Below are 7,471 nucleotides of genomic sequence, written 5' to 3' on the forward strand. Positions count from 1 at the left end.
TTGTATAACCTCAATGATCTACTCTCCAGGTATGCTTCCATTTTTTAATAACTTTTTCACCTTTCCTAAAAATCTTGGTTCCTCGAAACAAAATTCTAATTCCCAAAGGCCATAAGTCATCGAAACGAATTGCTTTGACTTTAATTGTTGATGAACCATTTCTAGAGCATAGCTTATGCCTCCCTACAACCCTAAGAGTGGAACTCATGGCTTGTCACCACACTTGTACAACATGGCTTCTCGTGGCATCTATAAAGCCTTTCATATAATCTGAGTACTAGTGAGATTTTACAAGATTGATACCCACTCTTTCTTGGACTATGATTATGGCCACTCAACATTGCAGTATTCTTCAGTTGGCTTACTTTATTACTGTAAGTAGAATGAAATTTACCCGTAGAATGTTAAAGATGACTTTTTACCCAAATATAAGGTGATTATGCATACCCTATGAAACATTTTCCTCTTCTTCAATAGTGATTCAATTATCTAAAAGTTTCTACCAGTATAAAAAGAACATGATTGATTTGGTTGCCTACATGCTTGAGGAACTCAATTACTGATAACTTAATGTGCCTCAAGACCGTTGGAAAAATGATCAAGCCATAAATTACCAAAGCTAGCATTCTTATATGTTGTTCATTCTCTAAGTGTTTAATGATGTAATCATGCAGGATATCCCACAGGATGCAATCACTTTTGCCTTTTGTTTGGATAAATGAATTCTCATTCTGAATAGGGACCTCCATCATGCAAGTAAGTTTTTTTTTTAGATCCAAGTTTTTAACCTTGTCAATAGATTTTATCTTGATTTAGGATATGCAACCATAGCGATATAGTATACTCTTCGATCATCAAGGTCATATCTATCTTGTTGATTACGAAACATCTACAAGTAAAGCCTTAAAACTGAATTAAAGCTTTTATCAATTGATTTTTTATAGGCACATCAAGGAATGAAGCAATATGACCATATTTTTCCTCAAAAGCCATCTTCCTAAGATTTTTTACATGATGCTAGATCTCTATAAACTCAGAGAAGCCATTTTGTTAGAGTTTCGTTTGATTTCTTCAGGCAAAGTTTTCTTTTTATATTTTTTTCAGACATTTTTCCATTTTGCTTTGAGTTTCTATTGATAGAGTTTTCACCATATTAGCCTCTTCATACATGGTAGGCTTTAAAGTTGAGAACATCATGGTAGTGTTTTTGAAGTACTATCGAAAATTTTTTAACTGATATTAGTACATTGACAAGCACATCCCATATGCAATGTTTATGATTATGCATGATCAAGAAACAAAAAGAAAGCAGAGTAGATTAGGGTTATTAATCGTATTAAAATAAATATTCTCTCATGTGTCCTAATTTATGGTATAATCTACAAAAATGGTATGGCTCATTATAAGATTGGTTTCTTAAAGTTCACTATAAGCATGGTTTGATTTTTAAAAACGGCTAAAAAAGTTCTCAAATTGATCCTCACTATCATCCACTCTAGACTAGTAAGGTCACCGATCTTTACCCATAATGAGTTGTCAATAGAAAGGGTTCAATTTAAGTGAAAGTATTTCACTAGCCTAAACGAAGGCATTATAACTACACGAAAGCATAGGTACTTTACTCTCTCATAAAAAAGGGATAGATTTGGTGGCCTAGGTATAAAACTCATGCATAAATGCAAATATACACATATGTGATGGAACATAGCAATTATTAATCGAAGTAAAATCAACAATAATTAGTGACAATATAAAACAAGTAAAGTAACATAACAAAACTAAATGAAACCATAAAATTTTTGCTTTTTCATTTTTTTAATCTTATTTTTATTCTAAAATGAGATAAAGAATTAAAATTAAATATTGAAAAGACCATAAAATCAAAGTTTGGATGACACATGTTTAATTTTTGACCTGACTCTCTAGCATCTTCAATAGAGTCACCAAGCTATTGTAAACATTTTTCGTCCGAAAGGACTCGATTGCTTGACTAGTTGAAATTTTTTTTTAGATTTGCCACTAATCTTTTTATAGGGTGTGATTGGCCATAAAAAAAATCATTTTTTAATAAGAATCTTAAAATTAATTAAGATTTATTAAAAGACACTTAGGTTTGCAAAATTAAGGTTAGGTCCAAGAGTACAGTTAGGAGTAAAGAAAGTATTAGCACCTTTTGATCACCCGTTCGAAGAATTGTACTAATTAAACATGTGCAATCTTTTAATTTTGATGATATAGTCTTCTTTATATTTAAATTTAATTTCCTTAAATTTATTTATGAAAAATATTTTTTAGTTGTGAAGTTAGTATTATTATTTTCGTATTCTATAAATTTTCTAACACTTTGGTGGAATTTATAGAAAATCTTTATTTAGAAAAAATTTTGGAAAAATTGACTATTCATAAAATTTTTTTAGATTTCGTCATAGGATAAAAATTGACGAAATCCCAAATTTTAATTAAACTAATTTCAAAATTACTCCGACATTTTGACAAAATCCTTAAAAATTTTAAATAGATTTTAGTATCATCCTAACTTTCTGACGAGATCCAAAATAAAATTATTTTTTATTGATGGTAATTAAGAGATTTAATTAAATATTTACTTAATTTTTATTGTGATTATTTTTCTTGTTCTCTGTTAGTTTTTTCTTATTATTTAAATAAATCTTTATTTAGTAAAAAACAATAAATCTGTTTTTTAATTATCCCAATTTTTTAGTGAAATCTAAAAATATATTTTTTGTAATAATTGAGAGATTTATTTAAAGATATATTTTTATTTTTTTATTATTTAAATAAATATTTATTTAGTGAAAAATAATTTTTAGATTATCTCGATTCACTGACGAAATCTAAAAATATATTTTTATTACTTGCATTAATTAAAAAAATTGAACTATTTCAATTTTCTTTAAAAATTACACTTTTTAGAAAGTTTGTTCAAGTAAATAATTGTTATTAGTTTTTTTTATTTTTTATTTTTAGCAAAAATAATTTCTTAAATTACCCCAACACATTGACAAAATTCAAGAAATATTTTTTATTGTAAAATTATGAAAAATAAAACTCCTTTTATTTTTCCTTAATATTATTATTACTTTGTTTATCCTTTTCATTTTTAAATTAACATCTTGGTATTTATTTGTTTGTTTTATGTATTTATTTTTTTATTGTTACTAATAATTATTTATTTTTAGTAAAAAATATATAAATATATAAGTACTATAAATTATAAATTGTAAAAAAAAAACTTAAACAAATAACAAAAATCAAATTAAATCAAAAAATAAAACTAAAATGGAAAAAGTAAAATTTACAAATAGGTAGGGTCAACACATGGGTTGAAGCACGGGTCAGCGAGTCACTTCACGAGTTGGATGCCTCAAAACAATGTCATTTTTTACAACCTATAAAAAGGCCTTTTTTGTTTTTTTTTTCTCTTTTATCCTATTTCTCTAAAAACCAGATCCTTTCTCTTAAAAATCTTAAATCCTTCGTCGACCACCGTGGAGTTCAGATTTCGACTGGTTGTAACCGTGTACAGGTGGTCGAAAACTTCAAACGGCGTAAAAAAAATTCAAAGGTACCTAAATTCTAGCTTGTTTCCCAACTTCCAATGGTAGGAAAATTCAACAGTCGTTAAAAAATTTAAAATTTTTCAATTTTCGATGACCTAAAAAATTTCAAAAAAAATCTTAAAACAATCCTTTTGATTTTCTAAAAATTTTTCCCAAACTATATTTTTCAAAAAAAAAAATCCCAAATTTCCTAGATCAAGAATTTCAAATGTTTTTTTGATTTTGAAATTTTTTTTTTGTTGGCTTTACTACTAGTTCCTTTTCCTAGGAGACTGTATTTTTTCTTTTTTGTACATGCGTGTGTGTGTGTTTTTTTTCCACAGAACCTACTAGTTCCCTATCTCTTTTTTTTTTTTATTGATAGTGTTCACTCCTCTTTTTAGCAATCTCCCTAGGCTTGTTTTGTTCCCTTTTTTTTTCGTAATGTTTTGGCTCCATTTATAGAACCTTTTTGAGTCTTCAAATCCCAGATAATCTGGGATTCAAGAAGACTTTCATGGCCCTCTTAACTCATGCTGCAAAATTAGGTCTGTGCAAAGGAGAAAAAAAACCACTCTGGCAACTTAATTTCATTTTTTTGGTTTTGGGAAAAAGTTTTTTTTATTTATTTCTTTTTTTAATATTTAAGATTTTATTTTTATATAATTTTTTTGTGATTTTTATTTCTAAGTTTTTTGGCATTAATTATCATTAAACATAAATATTATAAAATTATTTAAAAATTTCAAATACAATATCACACTTTTATAATTTGCTACTAAGAGTGCAAACAAGTTAAATTATTCGGATTCAACTCAATGAATACTTGAGTTTTACTCATTCATTATTGAGTTAAAGAGTAAGAAGTTAAACTAAGCTTAAGTACTTTAATACCCAAAGACTTGTGAGCGTAATTGAGTCTTTATTTTTTAAATACTTTTAATATATTAATATGTATAAATAAATAAATGAAAAATATATAGTGTTAAATTACTTTTTATATTTATAATTTTATTAAACCAAATCGAACCTATATATTGAGTAGAATTTGAGCTATAGGAATAAATTATGAGCGAGCTCAAGTATGAAAAAATAAAATTTCATCAAGTTCGAGTATAAAAAATGAAACTTGATTGATCTTAATTCGAATTTCAAACATTGACTTAAATCGAGCAAAAACATTGACTTAAATCAAGCTAAGTTCAAACTTGGTGATTGATTGACTCAATTCAATTCAATTGCCCCCTATTCACTGCTGAAGCTGAAAACTACTAATGATATTAGATTTATTAGGCAATTGCCCTATTCAATTTGTTGTAGGTTTGGATTTTTTTTTTGGTTAAACCAAATATATTAAGGCTCCGTTTGCTTTGAATAAATTAACTTTTAAAAATAATTTTTGAAAAATGTTTACATTCCTTGAAAAAGTAAAATTTTTTGTTATTTGGTTTAGTTAATAAAAAATATTTTCTATTGTTTAGTTATTTTCTATAAAATCAATTTCTTTTTTCAAATAATATTAAAGATAACTATTAAAATATTAAAATGTATTTATTATTAAAGTATATTGAAATTATTTATTATTAAAATTATTAATATGCAATAATAATTATATTTTAATAATAATATTTAATATTAAAATATTATATTAATATAAAAATACTTCAAATAAAACTATTTATTATTATTTTTATTAATATTTTAAAATATTTAAAATAGTATTCCTATTCTTAAAATATTATTTTTATTAATATTAAAATAGTAATATTTATTATTAAAATATTTTATACTATTAAAATATATATTTTATATTAAAAGTATCAATTATTAAATTATAACATAAATATTTTTTATTTATATTTATTATTTAAATAGTATTATAAATAACATAATAAATAAAATATAAAATTATATATTTTAAACTAAAAAATAGTAAGAAACTATTTAAAATATTCATATTAAGAAAAAAATTATTATATTATTATTTACCATTAATTATTAAAATAATAAAAATATTATTATATATGTTATTATTTATTATTAAAATAATAATCTAATACTATTTATTATTGAAATATAAAAATTTTTTATGTTTAATAATATATAAAATAAAGTATTTAAAATTGAAATATCAAGACTTTTAATGCTAATATTTTAATTTTTTTAATTAAAATTAAATAAAATATTTTTATTAATATAATAATATTTCAAATGAAATCAAATCAATTTCAAATTTAAAATATTATATTCAAACTCTTATTTGAGTATAACTATAAAAATATTTAAACTTAAAATATTAAAAGACTTTTAATATTAATATTTTAATTTTTAAGTAAAATTAAATAAAAATATTATTTATTTATTACAATATTTTGGATCTAGTCAAATTAAATTTAAGCTTAAAAACTCATGTATAAAGTCCTTACTTGAATCAAATTATATTCAATTATATTGATAAATAGTTATATGCATAGAAAACTTTTTTTTCAAAAATTATCTTCCTCTTTTTGTAATTGAAAATGCCGCTACTTTAAAGGCATTTATAACTGAAAACGCCACTACTTTAGAGGCATTTGTATCTGAAAATGCCTCTATTTTAATAACGTTTGTATCTTTGAGACGTCGCTAATTTAGTGGCATTTTTATGAGGAAAACGCCATTGCTTTGGTGGTATTTGTAAATGAAAACACCGCTACTTTAGAGGTATTTGTAATGAATTTGCCTCTATATTAGTGACGTTTGTATCTTTGAGAAGCCGCTAATTTAGTGGTGTTCTTATAAGAAAAACGTCATTGTTTTGGTGGCGTTTGTATAAAAAACATCACTTACTAGTGACATTTGCTAGTAAGAGCGTTGCTACTTTTAGTGACGTTTTACGATATAAATGCCACTAAATTATTCATTTAGCGACATTGTTGAACGTAAACGCTGTCATTATGTAAAAATGTAATTTTTTAAAAACTTTTTGTACGTTAATAAATTTTAATTTCATTAAAGAGCTTAAATTAAGAAACTGAAATTAATATAAACTTAATTCACATTTAAGTATGCATCTAATTAATACAAAGTTTAAATTTTAGTATAATAACATTCAAATAATTTTAATATATTAAGAATATAAAAATTAAAATGTATGAAATGGATGACTGCATATATTTTGTTGGCTACCAATTGATGAAGAAAATTTTTCACCTTGGTCACTAGCGTGCTCAAGAACCTACTAAATAATACCATAATATTTTTAACACTTCATTGTAAGCTTTTTTTATATTTAAAAATTTAAATATTTACTAAATATAATACTTGAGTTGGTTGAGCACCAAGATCATTTCCTAAAAATTGTTGTTGCATAAAATTCATAAGATGATCAAATCGATCATACAACTATTGAACTTTTGCATGCTCTTGCTCTATTCTAACAAATTTTTCCTGAACTTTGGCACGCTTCTATTCTCTTTCTGCTTCCATTTGCTGAAAACGCTATTGTATAGTTTGCAACTCCCTTTTCAATATTGAAATGTCTAGCAAAGACTAACTTGCTGAGGATATAAATTGCTAAGAGCTATGTCCACAGTAGGCAGATGGTATTGGACACAATCCAAGGCCTCGAACCTGTCCATGCCTTTCTTTTCCAGCAACTTCTATGAATATCTGATTTTTCATTTCTTGTATGTTGAAAGAACTATCAAATACTACTTCAATCTCAACAACTATTTTTTTTTTTTGCTTTCTCTTGTGAATTTGTCATATACAACTATCAAGTTTAATGATTAATAGATAATATGTTAAAAAGAGTAAATATTTACTTTCTGTTAATATTAATTAAACAAATTACCACAATTTCTTGTATTTTGACATTCATGTAAGATCTATCTTTTTTTTTGTATGTTATGTGAAAAAGTTTCACACGT

The sequence above is a fragment of the Durio zibethinus genome, chromosome 20, assembly GCF_047325235.1.
Source record: "Durio zibethinus cultivar Kanyao isolate XHJ-2024 chromosome 20, ASM4732523v1, whole genome shotgun sequence".
NCBI lineage: Eukaryota > Viridiplantae > Streptophyta > Magnoliopsida > Malvales > Malvaceae > Durio > Durio zibethinus.